The following is a 20,514-nucleotide window of genomic DNA, read 5'->3' as shown; positions in this document are numbered from 1 at the left end:
GGTGAAGTTGGCACTAAATCCATCTGCCAGGATTTTGGCAATATCCTTGGGATCAGTATATTTAATGCCATTATGTTTTAGCTCAGAGCAGATCTGAGCATTGCCATTTAGATTCTTGACATAGTTATAGAATGCCTTGTGGTTGTCTTTGGAATATTTGGCAATTTTATTTTTGTCACTAGCTTTGGAGGATTTTATGAGGGATCACTGAGGCTGATAAGGGAGGTTTTTGCATCCTGGGGTTTTCCTCTTTCCTGCAACAGTTTTTTCCTTTTGTTATAAACTTTGTTTATGGCAGGGGACCACCAGATTGGCTTACTTTTTTTGGATGAGAGCATCTTGGTTCTATTTGGGATGGCACAATTCATGCATGAGTGGATGTGCTCATACAGTGCCTTAGTGTAGGATTCAGCAGTTGAACTTTCAGTTCCCATCTGCATGGGTGCCATGAAGTTTGTCACTTCTAACTTGAGTAGCAGGAAGTTGGCTTTGCAGAAGTTTTTTATGGAGGTTTCCTTACTGGGGGGGTGGGATGTGGATGTTAAGGGTGATTAACTTATGGTCAGGCCTGACTAACGAGGGGGTGACCATAGATGTGGAGCATCGATTTTCCATGTTGGTAATGAACAGATCTAGGATATTGGAGCCCCTGGTGGGACTATTGATTAGTTGATCCAGGGCATTGGAATTTATGAATTCCAAGAACCACTGGGCAAAGGTGTTGGTACAAGAGTAGTTTTCCCAGTTAATGGCAGGGTAGTTAAAATCATCCAGTATTATGGTGTTTGGTTCTATCTTAATATTTTCCAGTATGTTTAGAAAGGTGTAGTGAGAATCTTGGGGCACTGTGGGAGATCTGTAGCAAGCTACAATTTGGATTGCAGTCTTACCTAGTGTTAGTTGCACCTGGAGAATTTCAGACGCATTGTGTTGGGCAACTAGCCTGGTGGTGTGAATATCCTTGGTGAATATTGACACCCCTCCACGTTTAGTGTTTCGGTCCTGGTTTGGTGGCTGAAAAGTGTGGTAAGAGTTGTAGCCTGGTATTGCAGGGGTGCTCTCTGGAGCCTTGAACCAGGTCTCAGTTACTGCACAGATATCGATGTTCTTCATTTTTAGGAGTGCCTCGAGAGTGCAATTTGAGGTTTAGACTTCTAGCATTGAGTAGCATTACCTTCAGATTTTGCATGCTTGTACCTGTTACAGTGGTGGTTTTGTCCTTTGAACTTTGCCTAAAAAAGGCACTATAGGGGTGGCAAGAGCCTTAACCAGTAACCTGAATCCCAGGGGTGACAGGTGCAGACCATCTCTGGCAAATCATCGTGGTCTGTCGATCGTGTTGTCCCAGGCAGACAGATACTGGATCTCCTTTGAATGACACCGGATGCTTAGCCAATTGTTGAAGTCAATCATTTTGTCCTTATATTGTGGTATCATTCTGGGTGAAGGCAGGATGCTATTCAGGGCTAGGGTCATACCTGCCTGAGCCACATGATCCGAGAGCTCTTCCATGTCTCTTTTCATGTAGTCCAGGGAGGTACATCTCAAGTCATTCACTCCAACATGGACAATAACAGAGTCATATTTGTACTTGTTGTGGAGTGACTTGAGTGCATGCATTATGTGGTGGATCCTGGCACCCGTCAGGCAGCTGACTGTAATTTTCTCCTTGTTCGACCTGGTGAGTGGGACATTAGTGTGCCAGACTATAGAGTCACCTATGACTAAAGTGTTAGGTACGTTGTCTTGCCTTAGGGGCTGTTGCTGGTTGGCACACTGGTGTTGTGAGCTATGTGACACTTTGGTTGTGATTGGTGTTTGTTTGCATTTCAGCTTCAGAGGTCCTTGTTGCTTGGGCAGGTTACAGTTAAGGTCCTCTGCATATGTGGATTTAGTGTTGCTATATGTGAGCATTGGTGGTGTGGGTTTAGAAGGGCTATGTGTTGCTTGAGGTGTAGTGTGGGTGTTAACCTTCTCCTTTTGACTGTCTAGCACAATCTTGGGTGGAGAGAGCTTTGCTTCCATTTTGGCTATGTAAGTGCATCTGTCACAGGTTATAGTGTTGGGTGGTAGAAGGAGAGGGTTGTCTGTGTACATTAGGCAATTGCTGCATTGCTCCAGTATGCCCAGATTCAACAGGTGGACAGGAGAAATCACCGGAAGCTGACCCTTGGACATGCCTGGTTTGGTGCTTTTTTTTTTTTTTTTTGTAAAGTACAGGAGCTGTTTTCACTTACCTTAGCAAGGTACTTTGCAATTATAGGCTGTTTAGTGCCTACGATTAATTTCTCCTTATTAACAATGAGAGTTGAGTGCTTGTATCAGTTTAAGGCTTCCTAGTGCTTTCCAGCAGGTATTAGAGCAAGTGATAGTCACAGGGATGCTTAAAGGTAAGATGAAAAAAATGCACACTGCAGTGTGCACTAGAGAAGTTAGATGTGAAAGTAAGTAACTTAAGTTTTACCTGTTTAAAAAGTTAAGGTTTAGTGGAGAGTTACTACTTTTAAACAGCAAGATGGGGCACAAAGAGACTATATCAGGTTGCAAGGCAAAGACAGAAAGATAAAGAAGATAGTCTAACACCCTTTATAAGGGATGCCTGCAACAACCTGCTCACCAGTCCACAGGACATAAAAGGCAGAAGTAAGGAGTATTTCCAGCAGCTGCTGAATGAAGAAAACCCCACAGAAGCTGTACTGCCCCAGAAACAGCCTACAATGAGAGAAGAAGAGGAGCCCACCTTAGAAGAAGTAAGAACAGGACTAAGGAAGATGAAGTCAGGGAAAGCAGCAGGTTCAGATGAGGTCACAGCAGATATGATAAAGATGCTGAGTGAGATAGGGGAGAAATGACTCCTGAGTGTATTAATAGCAGTGTGGCGAGAAAGGCATACCACAGATGATTGGATAATAGGTAAACTAATAGGTAAACTCATGCCAGTGTAGAAGAACAGAGGGGATATCTACAACTGTGGGCAGTACAGAGGCATCAAACTACTACCACACTGCATGAAATTTCTGGAGAAGGTGATTGATAAACTGATACGCAGAGTAGTAGAATGTACGATGGGAGATGAGCAGTTTGGATTCAGATCAGGATGCAGCACAATTGCCCTGATGTTTGCATTGAGACAGATACCTGAGAAGAAGCTAGAGATGAGGAGAGAGTCCAACTGGACATTCCTAGACTTGGAGAAAGCATATGACAAGGTCTCAAGAAAGCTGATCTGGGTGGAAGTTTGAAGTCCCGGAAACATTGGTAGAATTAGTGCAGGCTACACACAAGGACCCAGTGACTTAATATGAATAGTGTTCGGCCTCACAGAGGTGCTCCCAGTGGGAGTGGGTGTACACCAGGCTTCAGCTCTGAAACCACTGCAGTTCATACTAGTGATGGACTACATTAGCAAACAGGTTGGAGGGGACAGATCAACAAAGCTGCTGTATGCAGACAATGTGACAGTACAGGCAGACTCTAAGCTAGAACTTCAGCAAAGCATAGGAGAATGGAATACAAATCCGAAGACACATGGGATAAAAATAAGCACAGATAAGATGGTGGTAATGGCAGCAAATTGGGGAAATCAGAAGAAGCTGAGAATAGAGATAGAAAGGAAGATAGTGGAACAGGTAAACAGCTTCAAGTATCTGGGAGGGGTGGTTGAGGAGAAAGGTAGCCTGAATGAAAAGGTCAAAGCTAGAATGAGAGGGGCTGCAGCCAACTGGCATAGGGTATCAGGTGTAGTCTATGACAGAAGAATGCCAAAGAAGCTAAAAATTAAGGTGTACAAGATAGTGGTGCGACCAGTACTATTGTATGGTACAGAAACCTGGGCAGTAAAGGCAGAACAGTTGAAGAAGTTAGAGGTGATGGAAATGAAGTGCCTGAGAAAGGTGGTAGGATGCACACTGTGAGACAGACGAAGAAATGGGGACATAAGAGCAGAAGCCAAAGTAGCTCCAATTGCAGAAAAGATCAAAGATAACAGATTATGGTGGTTTGGGCACATGTAGAAAAGCAGAAGACAATCTTGCAAGGAAGATTTGGGACAGACAGGAAGAAGGTAAGAGGAAATGAGGACATCCAGCAAAGAGGTGGATAGATTGTGTGAAAGATCTGCAACAGTCAGGCATGAGTGTTGAAGAAGGCAAGAGTGTGGTACTGAATTGAGACAACTGGCGACAGTTAACACAATACCCCAACCACATGTAGAAAAAATGGGAAAAAGGGGGCTGATGATGATGATTTATTTAAGAAACCTACTCAAACAGTTGTGCCCACCCATTTAAACAGAAATGGGCTGCCCTAAAGGGACAATTTGTACGTGCAGCCAGAATGGTGTCAACATTTGATTTATTTCTGGGTGAATGTGATATATAGAAGGGTATGTTTTTAAGGTGTGGTTACCCCCCAGGTTGATTAATGAGCTTATGCTTAAAGTTGTGAATAAAAGGGAAAGAGGGTTCTATAAGCCCATTCTGGATAATGTTTTTTTCCAGGTGGGTGGCACAGGACCCCAAGGTACACTGAATACTGGTGCCATGATTAGAGATATTCAATCTGATAACCCCACATCATAGAATGGGGGCTGTGACTGTAATAACGATATAAATTAATATAAATGTGTCTTCAATTCTACATTTAATAGTTCAAGTAGGAAAATAAATGTCTTGGTGAAGAGTTGGCAGGTATTGAAATATGATAGGGAGATTAGGGGTAAAATTTGTGATGGACCAGTTAGTATTTTCTGGAGGGGTAATAATTTAAAGGATTTGTTTGAGAAAAATATTGGCTCCATTGTAGATAGATGAAGAAATGTGTTTTTTATTCCTATTGTGTGCACATTTTGAAGATAGGTGAAACTACAATTAATGGTTATAAATTTAAACCAGCTGGTAAGTTTACGTGTTTACATGTAATACAGAGAAAGTGATGAATTGTGCTTTGTGTATGTCTTGCACATGTTTCTGTATTGGGAAAACAGAAAGAATATTTAGGAGACATATTTATGAGCACTTGAGGGATATCAAAAGTAAGAAGGACACAAGTGTTATGTCTAAACACTGTGCTGAATTTGAGAATCATAGTTTTACATTTTTTTGTATTAGAAGCCTTAAAGTTAGTGACAGAGGTGGGGCATTGCCTCTGCTACTTGAAAAAAGAGAGAGTTGGTGTGGCAGCTTAGGCATAATGTGATGCATTGGCCAGGTTTAAATGCACAAGCTTCTTTAACTAGTTTTTCAAAACTTAAAGCTTTAGTGAGATGATTGTTTTTTTGGGGGGAGGACTTGTTTTCTTTATACATATATACATATATTTGTTTTTATATATTTTTATATACACAACACTTGTTTATTTGTTTGTTTTAGATGTATTTTTATATATATAATTATAGATGATGTATATTTTTATACCTTGAAAGTATTATAAGTTTATATATATATATATATATATATATATATATATATATATATATATATATATATATATATATATATATATATTTGGTATATAAAAAAATATATATTATATATATTTATATGGTTTCCCTTCAAAACAGCTAAAACTCATAACATCGAGACCATAACATCTAAAATCCATAACATCTAAAATGCATAATATCGATTTTCATAACATCTAAAATGTATAATATGTAATAATCCCCCGGATTCTGCAAGCCTTGCACAGTGTGCAGGATTAGTGCAGGAGGTCCAGCAGGAAATATGTCTGCTGTGCATTCCAGGAATAACCTGTAGGGGCATGCAAGAGTGCACTTGCACTAGTTCTGCATGGGCTCAGCCCCTGTATGCAAATTATCCCATTTGCAGGAGAAATCCATGCAAATGAGGTGAATTTGCAATCCAGGAAGCTGGAAACCAGCCATGCAGGACTAGTGTAATCTGCAGAAATGTACTCTACCGGTAATGGAGTACATTTCTGCAAATTTCAAAACAGAGCCATTACAGCTCCAAATAAAGGGTGGATATCATTTAGAAAGCATGCCAATGGCATGGAAAACAGTTGAAAAAAAAATTTTATTTTTTTTAGCCGATCTCGGCTGTTTAAGCTTAGGGCAGAGGTGCACAAACGGGATCGGTGGTAAAATAAGAAAATAAACTTAAAATAATTATTCTAACTAAAATCGCTATTCTGCCATTATAGTCAATGGCAGGCAGAAGACAACATGGCCAGTGAATAGTGGTTGCTAAGGGGGGAGGCTCAGTGTGAGACATGTAACTATGTATTAGCAGGCAATCCTATGCAAATGAGGGGAATGATAGTGAATCCCAGATTTCCCCTGCATGCAAGTCAGCTCCCAACAGTGTAAGAGCAGGAGTAGCTTGGTGCAAGCCTAGGAGTTAGCTGACATCATAAGGGGAGGTGTCAGGCATACTGTAAGTGGATTGGAGCCCTGTGGCTCAGGTTTGCTCCTAGCTTAGCACAGCTAGGCAAGGGTGTGTGTCTGAGGCTGCTACTCTTTACATTGCCTAAGCGGGTGTGCACGCCGCTTTCTGGGTTTTAAAGAAAACAAAAAGTAAACCAGGAAATAGCAGCTCTGTGCACATTTGAGCACTGTGTTTGTGCGGCACGCTCCCCGAGCTTAAACAGGAAGGCAATGGGAAGGGAAAACAGCAATAGGAAGGTAATCTAGGAGAACTAGCATAGCTGGCAGGTGAAATGTATCAGAATCAGTGAATTACACAGGCAGCAGACCAGCCCAGCCCAGAACACTACTATAAACTATGGAAACACCTTCCTCTCTGGTTTTTCCCATACTCTACACCACTGGTGTATACAAGCATGGAAGTTTTAACAAACAAAACAACAAAATGATAGGGGCTGCAATAGCTATCATACAACAACTTGTGGAAGAGGCTGAGGATGGTGAGGATGTGAATGCTGTTGACCAACCCACAGTGAGGAGACGGAGAAGAGTGTAGAGACCCAGGATAACCTACCAGGGGCTACATGAGCTGGAGACAGTGGAGTCATATAGGGTGGACAGGGACCTCCTACAGCAAATTGTTGAGCTGTGCTGGCCATGCCTAACACACAGAACAGAAGGGAACCAGTCCCAGTGGATACCAAGTTATGTGTAGGCCTAGGAATACTAGCTACCAGTACCTTCCAAAGGCCAGTGAGGACATGATGGGGATCTCACATGCATCAGCATCCAGGGTACTCCACCAGTTCCTGGATGCCATGTTAGCACATGCCAGTGAGCACGTATATTTCCCCAACACCTGTGAGGCATTGGTCAGCAATATACAACTGTTCCACCAAATAGCAGAATACCCTGAGGTAGTGGGTGCTATAGACTGCATGCACATATGCATCAACGCACCACCCAGTGAGCGGGATAGGGTCTGCATCAACCGCAAGGGCTTCCTCTTCATTAACTGCCAGGTCGTGTGTGATGCCCAGGGCATAATAATGAATGTATGTGCTGGCTGACCTGGATGCTATCACAATTCCCACATCTGGCCTCTGATGCAGCTGTACCACAGATTTGCCAATGGGGATATCCCTTACTGTTACCTAGTGGGGGATGCTGGATATGCACTGGAGCCATGGCTGATGACACCCATCAGAAATGCACACACACCCGAACAAGAACTCCATAAAAAAACACACGCACAGACCAGAATTATAATAGAGCTTGTGTTTGGGATGCTCAAGTCACAGTTCCAGTGCCTGGACACATCTGGTGGAGCCTTGCAGTACTCACCAGCTACATGTACCCAAATTGTCATTGTATGTGCCATGCTACACAATATGATCCTGCGGAAACAGCTGCAGCAGGAACAGCACAGGGCAGGCCCACACAGCACCCAACCACTGCCAAGGCCTGCACAGGCACAGACTGACTCGGAGGAGTAACAACCTGAGCCTGCCCCAGTAGGCAGAAAGAGGCATGCCCATTATGCCCTTGCCTTGGCAAAGAGCAATGCATAGCACATACACTGACACAGGAGAGACCCAGGGAATAACACCTCTCTCTGACTCTCAAATACAGTAAAAGGGATACCAAACATGATACTACCTGTGCTCAACCATGTGTAGGGAGTGTACTATGTGCATCTGATATAGGCAGTTCTGCAGCACCACCCTCAGTACTGGGACACCTACAAGGGAAGTCACTCAACCTACCAATTGCCGAATGGAGTCGAATGTGTTGTTACCTGTATCTATGATGTGGATGTGAACATGCAAGGGAATTGGATGGCTGAATGGTATGCCAGCAGATAGTAGACACCTATAGTGGCACCATGAGATCTGTAACAAATACTGGTGTCACCATAGTAGCCAGTACTACACAGGGTGACAAAACCCTCTGCAGGAAATGTGCTGGGCCATATGTGTGTCTATATGACTCACACATGCCAGTCAGGGAGGTTCACATACCCAACAACAGTCTCAGCCAGCAGGACAGGTGTAGACAAACACAAACAAAGGCTGCGCTATGGCCTCTGAATGATGCCTATGGGTAACCCCCCCCCCAGGCCTACACAAACAGACTACAACAGGTCAGCCAGTGGGATGTTAGTTCTGAAGGGTAGGAAGACAGAAACTAATATGTAGGTCAATCAAAGCTAAGACCTGTAGTACACTGATATGTCTCTAGTCAGCATGATAGGTTAGAATACAAAATGAAATGGAGTACCTGACATACCAGTACAGTCATAGCAAATGTGTACAAGTGTCAGGTGTGCCCCCCATCCTACGTAAAAATATAAAAACAGGTGTCCCCCCAATCCTGTGTAGAAATGCAGTAACAGTCAGGTGTTCCCCCCACAATCCTGTGTAGAAATGTAGTAACATTCAGGTGCGCCCCAAATCCTGTGAAGAAATGTATAAATAGCCAGGTGTGCCCCCTAATCCTGTGTAGAAATGTAGAAACAGTCAGGTCTGTCCCCCCACAATCTTATGTAGAAATGTAGGAGCAGTCAGGTGTGCCCCTTCCACCAACCCAGCATAGAAATGTAGTAACAGTAAGGTGTGCCCCCTCCCACAATCCTGTGTAGGTATGTAGAAACAGTCAGGTGTGCTCCCCCCAACCCTACTTAGAAATGTAGAAACAGTCAGGTATGCCCCCCAAACCTATTTAGAAATGTTGTAATGGTCTGGTGTGCCCCTCCAATCTGATGTATACACATTGTAACAGTCAGTTGCCCCCCCCCCAAAACCCAATGTAGAAATGTAGTGACATGTATGTGTAGGTATAACACCAGTGGAGCACAGATGCACAGAGGTGGCCAATGTAGCAGGATAGACTGTAGCATCTGCACAATATGCAGGTATGTGTGTGTTAGGTTGGTGTGTGTTTCATATTGTCTGACAGTGGTCACTATTGTATGCATGTTAAGGTAAGACCTGGTGGTCTTTGCCCACTACTGCTGATGACAGGGACAAGTCCTCACAACTGCAGTACCAAAGACAATACCCACCAGTATAACACATGCTAGCAGTAAGCCATTGCAAATGTATGGTGGTAATATGTGTCACCATCTGAAAGACTGACATGACATGGCTGTTCATTTAGATATACAAGCAGTACACAGGGGAAAGTACCCCAGACATACAGTATATATTGTGTCACTGTGAAATGGACACACCCTTGGAATTGTACATACAGGTATGCATCATATTATCTGGTCCTGTAGTAGGAGATACCAGTGTTGTCTGCCCAAACACTCGCAGATCACAAAGGAAGTAGGACTGATGTATTGAGAAACAGCTGACATACCTGCACATGCAAGCATAACTGGAATGCCCAAAGTATATCTGTGTGTCAGATGCAAGTAGTGTCCATAGCACACATGCACCCAGCTCATGCAAATACCACCCACAGGTACCATCTGGTTATACCGCTGCTGTGGGGAATGGGTACAATATGACCCCACCTGTATATGGCAATAGCGGAAGAATGCAGCATGCAGTGCAGGTTTCCCATGCAGGTGTAACTCTAGCTGTAGGTAGCATCCTGCCAGCATCCACACCACCTGATCAAGACTGATAGAAGGTATTGGCATAAACACCTAGCACACCTACCCTGTCAACCCAGGGGAATATAATGGCACTCTGAGACTGTAGGACTGACAAAATGCAACCAGATGCCACATCTGACCTGCATCAACGCCTAATGGCCCACAGCCCTCTGACAAGGGCCTGTGTCTCACACATACTGCCAATGCATGTTATGTCATGGACACCCAAATAACAACACAACACACTCCACATAAGCCATATGCAAGGCCATGTGGACAAACCACAGTAACATGTCCACCATGTCCCACTGCATGAACTGTGGACCAACACAAACACCTTGGGGTGATAACCTTAGGGAAAGTATAAGAGAAGGTATGCATAATGTAAGGAAGAGGATAAAATAACGGGGGGGTGGGTGGGAGCATGCGCAGCATGGAATGTACAAGGTCTGACACAAAGCTGTGTGCACACACTATCCCTGGCTGTAAACACATAAATGGGTGGCTACATACCTGCCCGTACACCACAGTAGGGGTAATGCCCTGACTCATGGCCCCTGCCTCTGGGTAATTTGTGTGAATCTGTACATCTGTGAGGTATTACCAAAGCAATATAAGGCCATACTGTCATGTTGATGGATGTACAAGTATGGGATCCTCTGCCAGCACTGTGCCAAGGTGCTGAACAGGATACACAGACCCAGCAGCAAGTGTCTGCAGCTCCCCCTACAGAATGTCATAACCTACCATGAATATGTAGGCATCTGCCCACAATACCGCACACAGCTGCAGTCACCCCTGTCCCCCAAGACATCACTGTGAGCAGGAATGTCCACCTGACAGTACATGAGGACAGAAAACATCACAGTATATAACAGTACACATGTTTGAATATCTCTGCTAACAGCAGTACCATGTGGCTGAAGCAGCACAGACACAATCACCTATAGTACACACTATCCGCTGAACACTTTGTCCCCATATTGCCAAATGATCAACGGATACCCTGCAGAAACAGTTTGCTATCTGTAGGTGTACAACACAAAGGTCTTCACTGGGGTACAAACTACCTGGAATCGATCCACACATTCAATACAGAAGGGCATACTGGGCATGCTCACACACAAACAATTGAAGCCCATGATTGCAAACTACAGAGGGCCAGATGTATCTGGCAGCTGCAGATGTTAGTGCAGGCACTCTTCAGTATGCACCACTCATGCTTTGCACACACACACACACACACACACTGGATAGGAATACAGACATATATCCAAGACAACACACTGTAATAAGCCAAATGTAGATGTACATAGATGTGTGGAAGAAAGTGACTGTGACAAGGAGCCATCCATTATGAGGCCTGTCCCACCCAGCACAGATCCAAATGGCTACAACCACATGAGGTCAGATATCACTTACTGTAGATATTAGCCAACAGTATCTGTCAGCATTACAGACTATGTGGTGCAAGTGCTAGCTGTGCAACATGACTGCACAAGGAAGTAGACATCTAGCAGCTGTATACACATACCTGTGGAATATAACCCTGTGTGTGCCTGCATGTGGTGTGTCAACTCTAGATGAATGGGTTATGGCCCATGCACACACACTGCCCTACCCATAGTCCAGCTATGACAAGCCTGCTGAGGTCATCCACTTTGAAATACACCTTTGGGAAAGTTGTAGCCCAGTAATCTCTGTGGTGCATCCTATAACTGTGTACTGCTGTCGTGTGATAAATTAGTTAGGTAGGAGTTCTAATCCCAGACATGGCACTGCATGTGTGTGTGTGTCTGTCTGTGTAGAGAGCAATGCTTTTTAGGCTGGTCACATGCACTACAAATCAAATGCCATACTTTGGCATCCACTTTGAAATGCACATTTGGGAAAATTGTAGCCCAGTAATCTCCGTGGTGCATTCTATAACTGTGTACTGCTGTAGTGTGATAAATTAGTTAGATAGGAGTTGTAATCCCAGACATGGCAAGTGTGTGTGTGTATGTGTGTGCGTGTGTGCGTGTGTGTGCGTGTGTGTGCGTGTGTGTGTGTGTGTGTGTGTGTGTGTGTGTGTGTGTGTGTGTCTGTGTAGAGAACAATGCATTTTAGGCTAGTCACACTCAGTACAATTCCAATGCCCTAGTTTGGCAAGACTGCTGATGTCATCAACTGTGAAATACATCTTTTGGAAGGCTATAGCCCAGTAATCTCCATGGCGCATCCAATAACTTCGTATTAGTGTGATAAACCAGTTAGGTAGGAGTTCTAATCCCAGGTATGGCAAGTGTGTGTGTGTGTGTGTGTGTGTGTGTGTGTGTGTGTGTGTGTGTGTGTCTCTGTATGTGTAATGAGCAATGCTTTTTAGGCTAGTCACACTCACTACAATTCAAATGTCCTACTTTGGCAAGGCTGTTGAAGTCATTCACTGTGATATACACCTTTAAGAAAGCTGTTGCCCAGTAATCTCCATGTTGCATCCTATAACTGGGTACTGCTGTAGTGTGATAAAATAGTTAGGTAGGAGTTCTAATCCCAGACATGCCAACTGTGTGTGTGTGTCTGTCTCTGTCTGTGTAAAGAGCTTTTTAGGCTAGTCACACTCATTTTGGGTAATTTCCTGTCTTTTCCAGCCCCCTGCTATAAAGCGCACTTTGGCGGGCTTTTTCAGCTATTGAGAACTCAGCACAGCTCCTCGTGGTGGCCAGCAGTGTTCCTGTAGCAGCAGAGACCAGAAAAGACTACCTTTCCAGATTTTAAGTATTTTTCTTGGCTTTTTCGACTATTTGATACTTTCGACCACTGTTTTTGCTTGTTTTATCGAAGTTTGCACTGTTTTTACTGTCTTTATAAGCTAAAACTATTTACTGCACTTGCTAATTTAAGTTTTGCCTAAAAGTTAAATTACAGGCTAATACACTCAAGTGTACTAGCTTTTGATAGCAATTAATTGAAAATTATAGCATTTATTGTGTTTTCTGCCTTTCTGTAAAAAAATCTTGAAACAAAACAAAAAAAAATCTTTGTTTTTCCATACTTTCCTAACTAGTGTTCCAGAGACCAAATTTTGCTGATCCCTGGGCTTTGTCTTGGTTCCTGTGTTTCTCCATTTTCCTTGTTTGGTCAGGGGGAAGTTTCTTTACTCACCAGTGAGAGTGGGGAGTACTGAGCTGCCTGTTTGTCCTTAGAGGAGTGGTTTAAGGCAGTAACTTGTAGTTTATTGGCCATTTTGGGTCATTTCCTGTCTTTTCCAGCCCCCTGCTATAAAGCGCGCTTTAGCGCGTTTTAGCACGATTTAGCACGAAGCTGCCACCGTTGCACACTAGGGCAGCGCTGGTTAATCAGGTTTAAACTATTCGGGCTACCTAAAGTTCACTCTTCAAATTTTCCCTTAAAACTACCTTCCTCAAAGTATACTACTGTTCTGTTTAGTGTATCCTATAACTATAAATTATCTCTACTTGACTCCCAAGTAGACTATTCTCTATCTGTATAGCCCAGCACTTGCTCCTACAGTACTTATCACCTTGATACAGCACTCTTGTTATAGATAGTACCCCAAAAAAGCAAACCCCATTTCTCGGTCACCCACATCCCCCAGAACCTTTTTTAAGTTTCTCTGTCTATTCCTTCTAGCATGTTGAGGGATCAGTTGCTAATGTCCTCTCCTGCTCAGCTGTTGAACCTGGGAATATTGAGACAATGTTACAATTGCCTCATGTACACAGACAACCCTCTCCTCCTCCCACAAAACACAAATACATGCGAGAGATGCAACTATACAGCCAAACTGGAGGCTGAGCTCTCTCAACATAGGACTGGCAAGACCAGACAGGAGGAGAAGGTAACCACACACACTATAGACCCAGTCTCACATAATACCATCACAATCTCAAATCATACACATAAACACACAAAGACATACTCGGAGGCTCTGATCAAAAATCTACCAAAACAGCAGAGGCCACCAAAGCAGACACCCAAACAACTACCACCTCAGAACACAACACCAGCAACACATAGACCACACAGTCAGAGTGTCAAGCAGTCACAGCCCTTAAGGCCAAACACAATGCCAGACACACTAGTCATTGGTGACTCCATAGTCAGACACACTGACGTCCCGATCACCAGACTGAGTAAGGAGAAGATCACAGTAAGCTGCCTGTCGGGCGCTAGAATCCGCCACATAACGCAAGCACTCAGGACTCTCAACAGCAGGTACAAGTACGACTCAATCATTGTCCACGCTGGTGTAAATGACCTGAAATGTACCTCCTTGGACTACATGAAAAGAGACATAGAGGAGCTCTCTGATTATGTAGCCCAAGCAGGTATGACCCTGACCTTGAGCAGTATCCTACCTTCACCAAGAATGATGCCACAATACAGAGATAAGATGATTAGCTTTAACAACTGGCTTAAACTCTGGTGTCATTCAAAGGGGATCCAATGTCTGTCTGCCTGGGATGACATGCTGGACAAGCCACGCTGCTTCGCAAGGGACGGCATGCACCTGTCACCCCTGGGATTCCGGATTTTGGCAAAGGCTCTTGCCACCCCCATAGTGACTTTTTTAGGCAAGGCTCAAATTCTAAACCTACCACCCTAGAACACAACAAAGAAAAAAAACTAAGGGTAATGCTGCTCAATGCCAGAAGTCTCAACCTCAAGATGCACGCACTCGAGGCCCTTCTCAGTATGGAGAACATCGATGTCTGTGCTGTGACAGAAACCTGGTTCAAAGCTCCTGAGAGCACCCCAGCACTATCAGGTTTTACCTCATATCATGCGTTCCGGCCCCAAAATCCGGACAATACCAAGAAAGGAGGGGGGTATCCATATTCATCAAGGACACCCACACCTCAAGATTTGTGGCAATGCACGATGTATCGGAAACCATCCAGGTGCAATTAACCATAGGCAAGACTGCTCTGCAATTTGTAGCATGTTACAGGCCACCCTCGCAAACTCAGGAACCTCACATGGCCTTCCTGAAAACACTGGAGGGGATAAATGTATCTCCGAACACCATCATACTAGGTGACTTCAACTACCCTAATATAGACTGGGAACACTACTCAAGCCCAAACACTCTAGCCCAAAAGTTCCTGGAATTCATAAACTCAAATGCCATGGAACAACTAGTCACCATCCCCACAAGAGGAGAAAACATACTTGATCTCATCATCACGAACATGGGAGCACAATGTTCAACACCAGAAGTATACCCCTCACTGGTGAGATCAGATCACAAACTAATCTTGCTGGAGGTCCTCATCCGCCCCCACCCGAAATAAAAAAGACCACAGTAAAGAACTTCTCCAAAGCTGACTTCACACTTCTAAAGACTAGTGTGGTCTCCTTCAAGGCCCCTGAGCCGGCGGTAAACATTACTCAAACCGCTGAATCACTTACAAATGCCTTCTACCAGCACCTGCAGGGCTGCATGGATCAGGCAATCCCAAGCAAAACAAAGACTTTTTGTACCAAAGGCAAGCGTCCAGTCTGGTGGACCCCAGCCATAAACAAACTCTACAACAAAAGGAGAAAGCTACTACAAGATAGAGCAAAATCCTTAAAAGGTAAGACACCGCTGATCACTATAAGTAAAAAGCTAAGAGCCCTCATAAAATCATCCAAAGCTAATTTTGAGAGAAAAATAGCTAAGGACTCTAAAGACAACCATAAGGCATTCTTTAGCTATGTCAGAAACCTAGGAGGAAACTCCCAGATATGCTCAGAATTAGTTCAAAATGATGTGAAGATTACTGATCCTACAGACATTGCCAACATACTGGCTGACAGGTTCAGTGCAAACTTCTCCCCCCCCCCCAAAGGAGAGATATCTATACCAAATGATTGTAGCCCCCAAACATCTCTAACGCCCAGGTGAGAACTGCTCTCTCCAAGGCAAAGAACACAGCATCCATGGGACCTGATGGTGTCCCCGGCTGTGTGCTCCACGAACTCAACGAGGAATTAAACCCACAGTTAGGACAGCTGTTTAATCTTAGTCTCACCTCGGATCATTACCCAGGGAGTGGCGCACAGTGACTGTGGTCCCACTTCATAAAGGCGGTGCCTCCACCGACCCTGGAAATTACCGTCCCATTAGCTTGACAAGCCTTATCTGCAAAGCCATGGAGAGGATCATAATGGATCTCATAAATGAAGACATAGGGAATTTGCAGACTTTGGATCCAACCCAGTTTGGCTTTGTCAAAGGCAGATAATGCCTTTTAAACTTGGTTGACTTTTTCGAAACAGTCACCAAGGCCATTGACGAGGGAAAGGCAGGCCATACAGCCTACCTAGACCTGGTGAAGGCTTTCGATACAATACCCCACTCGGGTATCATTGAAAAACTCATCAACTTTAATGTAAACCCATACATTACAAGATGGGTTGCAAACTGGCTGAGTGACAGAACCCACAGGGTCAGAGTTGCTGGCGCCATGTCAGACTCAAAGCCTGTCACAAGTGGTGTCCTACAGGGCTCAGTCCTGGGCCCACTCTTGTTTGGCATCTACTTTTCTGAAGTACAAGCAAACACAGGAGGGTTATGGCTGACAAAGTTTGCAGATGACTGCAAAGTGGGCGCCGTAGTTGAAAACACATCTGACACAGATATCCTTCAGAAGGGTCTCACAGAAACGGATAACTGGTGCCAGAGCCATGGCCTAAAGTTAAATGCCAAGAAATGCATAGTCATACCCTTCGGGAAAAACAAGGTTACCCCTAGCTACCATATAGGTGGCAATCCACTGATCACAGAAGAAGTTATCAGGGACCTGGGGACCCAGGTTGACAGTAGCCTTTCATTCGACACTCATATTGCTAAAGTAGTTAGGAAGACCTTCTACATTGCCCACCTTATCATGAAGGGATTCACATCTAGATCAAGGGAGGTCATAGTCTCCCTATACTTATCACTCATCAGACCAATGATTGAGTACAATGCCCCATTCGGAATGTATCTGACCCGACACTTGCAGCAGCTGGAGAGGCCACAAAAGTTCCTCACCAAAAGGATAAAGGGTCTCAAAAATCTGTCTTATGCTGCCCGACTGAAAGAACTCCAGCTATATTCAGTTGCTTACCGCTTGCTCAGAGGTGACCTGTGCCTGACATACAAGGCCATGTCAAACCCAGATTTGATGAACATGCTTCATCTCAAAAAATCTAGATCCCTCAGAGCCACAAGGGTGGGAGACTTAAACCTCGACACGATTATTAATAGGACGTGCTGGAGGGATAGATTCATCACCCAAAGACTCCCTATGCTGTGGAACAAAATCCCGGTATATGTGAGGCAGAGCACCTCGCTGGCCTTGTTCAAGAGGAATCTTGACCAATGGATGGGAGATCGCAGATACACCCCAGGGGTTACCTCAGTGTCACTGCTCAACAGAGGCACAGCAAAATAATGGGCATAGTTTATCCAAACTAAAGGGGTGGCGTAAGCCACAAAACTATGGGCTAGGCTTGTAAATGCCCTCGGGCAGATAGCCTAGTATGAACCTATGAACCTATGAACCTATGAACTACAATTCAAATGCCCTACTTTGGCAAGGCTGCTGATGTCATTCATTGTGAAATACACCTTTCGGACAGCTGTAGCCCACTAATCTCTGTGGTACATCCTATAATTGTGTGCTGCTGTAGTGTGATAAAATAATTAGGTAGGAGTTCTTTTCACAGACATGGCAACTGTGTGTGTGTCTCTGTCTGTGTAGAGAGCAATGCTTTTTAGGCTAGTCACACTCACTACAATTCAAATGCCCTACTTTGGCAAGGCTGCTGATGTCATTCACTTTGAAATACATCTTTGGGGAAAGAGTACTCCAGTAATCCCCATGATGTGTACTATAACAGCTTCATGTTGTAATGTGATATAGAACTCTAGTAGGGTTTCTATTCACACACATGGCAGTTGTAGATGTTTTGTGTGTGTTTCTATGTCTGTGTAGGGAACAATGCATTTTAGGATAGTCACACTCACTATAATTCAAATGCCCTACTTTGGCAATCCTGCTGATGTCATTCACTGTGAAATATATATTTGGGGAAGTAGTACTCCAGTAATCCCTGTGGTGCATCATATAACAATTTCATGCTGTAGTGTGATGTAGAACTCTGGGTAGGGTTCTATTCCCACACATGGCAGTTGTGGATGTTTTGTGTGTGTTTCTATGTCTGTGTAGGGAGCAATGCATTTTAGGCTAGTCATAATCACTACAGTTCAAATGCCCTACTTTGGCAATCCTGCTTATGTCATTCACTGTGAAATACACCTTTGGGGAAGGCGTATTCTAGTAATTTCTGTGGTGCGTCATTTAACACCTTAATTCTGTAGTGTGATGTAAAACTCTGGTAGGGGTTCTATACGCATGCATGGCAGTTGTGGGGGGTTTGCGTGTGTTTCTATGTCTGTGTAGGGAGCAATGCACTTTTGGCTAGTCATACTCACTGCAACTCAAATGCCCTACTTTGGCAATCCTTCTGATGTCATTCACTGTGAAATACACCTTTGGGGAAGGAGTAGTCCGGTTATCCCCCTGGTGTGTCCTAGAACAGATTCATGCTGTAGTGTGATATAGAACTCTGGTAGGGGTTCTATTCCCACACATGGCAGTTGTGGATGTTTTGTGTGTGTTTCTATGTCTGTGTAGGGAACAATGCATTTTAGGCTGGTCACTCACTATAATTCAAATGCCCTACTTTGGTAATCCTGCTGATGTAATTCACTGTGAAAGACACCTTTGGGGAAGGAGTAAGCTAGTAATCTCAGTGGCATGTCCTATAACTGCATAGTGCTGTAGTGTAATAAACTAGTTAGGTAGGAGGTCTAATCCCAGACAGTATAGGTGTGTGTGTGTGTGACTCTGTCTGTGTTTGTAATTTGTATTCTGTGTGGAGGTGGGTGTGAGTGTGTAACAACTGGACTCAATATGGAGCGATTTTTGCAAATTTCTTATATGGTGGCCTAGGATATATCACAATGTCCACCATACAGGGATAACATATGTGAAATATCCGAGATGCTGGGGTGCAAATCCATACCCCTACATGTGGCATTAAGGCCAGGTGAACAAAGTAAGCAACCCTAGTATTACCCAGAGAACACTCTTAACCCATGCCTCATACACACACACTTGCCTAGACAACAGCCGCTATGTTGATAGTACCCTGCATATTGCCCACTGATAGTAACCATGGTGTGATTGCAGTAGGCTACAGAGAGCATGGCACCACATCCATCAGTCCAATCGGCATATACATGCCGACAGTGCACCTTCCACATGTTCCCCACTGGACAGCTACAACACCTTTGGTGCTATCAAATGTGACCCACAAAGGACATACCATGCCTGAAAAACATGCCCTGTATGGACAGATGCCACTGACACCAGGGAATACTGGTATCATGCTATCAATGTAGGTGCAGGGTCAGCCTGCCGTCCATTAACAGTTCCCGCCACATGAGGCCCGGACTGGCACATCTGATGACAACAATCTGTGTACACAACATAGGCCAGACACCCCAGGTACAGTTCCAAATGTCACTGTACATGCATGTGGGAGGTGTGCACATCCCAGACACAGTCCATGTCACAGACTAAGGAACACATACATGGCAAGCAATGCACAGCATTAGGCACATGCAATAGTCACCCAGGTGACTGAATGGTGACTACAATACCCACCTGTGTGGGCAAATCCCCTACACACCCAGGAAGCAATGCACCCATGCATGTCAGTACTGGCACCCTGTGTATGTCTGTGCATTGTATGTGTATGACCACATTCACAATCACTACAACCACCATTGGCATACTGAAGCATGTTGTCTGATGTCAGACACCTCCACATACCCTTTGCCCATATAACTTCCATATGACCCCTGTGGCGCATGTGATACCTGCACAATAATGTGTTGTGGTAATCTCTAGTGATGAGTTGTATTCCTGGCCCTGCCAAGTGTGTCAATGTGTGTGCGTCCCTGTAAGAGTGTGGCTGTGTTGCCGCTTGCACCTGTTCATGTGGACAGGCACGTGTACTACACCTACTGTATAGCTACCATATCCCTGTTGCAGATGTCATCCACCATCGCATATATGTTTTGAGGGCTCCTCAACATAGAACCTATGTGGTGCATCCAATAACTGCATAGACATGTGATAGCACTACATAGTCGTCAGGGGTTTGATATACTGTACTGGCAGGTGTGTGACACAAACATGCTTAAGTTTTACTCTCCCACCCCTCCCTGACTTTTATTTCCCTCTGTTTACCTCTCTCACTCACTCTCTGGTGGATGTGGAGACTTACACATCCTTTGCTTAGGCAGCAGCATGTGTATTTTAAGTTATGCTCATGATCAGCTGATGGCCTCTGCATGAATTGCAGCCCTCCTATAGCTGATTGCATGTGGAGCAGCTGTGGTAACATTCCCATAGCCAATTGCATGGAAACACACTCCAATATTTAGGAACATCATATTGGTGTTGGGCCTTTACATTCA

Source organism: Protopterus annectens, chromosome 5.part0, assembly GCF_019279795.1.
Source record: "Protopterus annectens isolate FY-2018-M chromosome 5.part0, PAN1.0, whole genome shotgun sequence".
Lineage (NCBI taxonomy): Eukaryota > Metazoa > Chordata > Ceratodontiformes > Protopteridae > Protopterus > Protopterus annectens.
Note: the sequence above shows the minus strand (reverse complement) of the source record.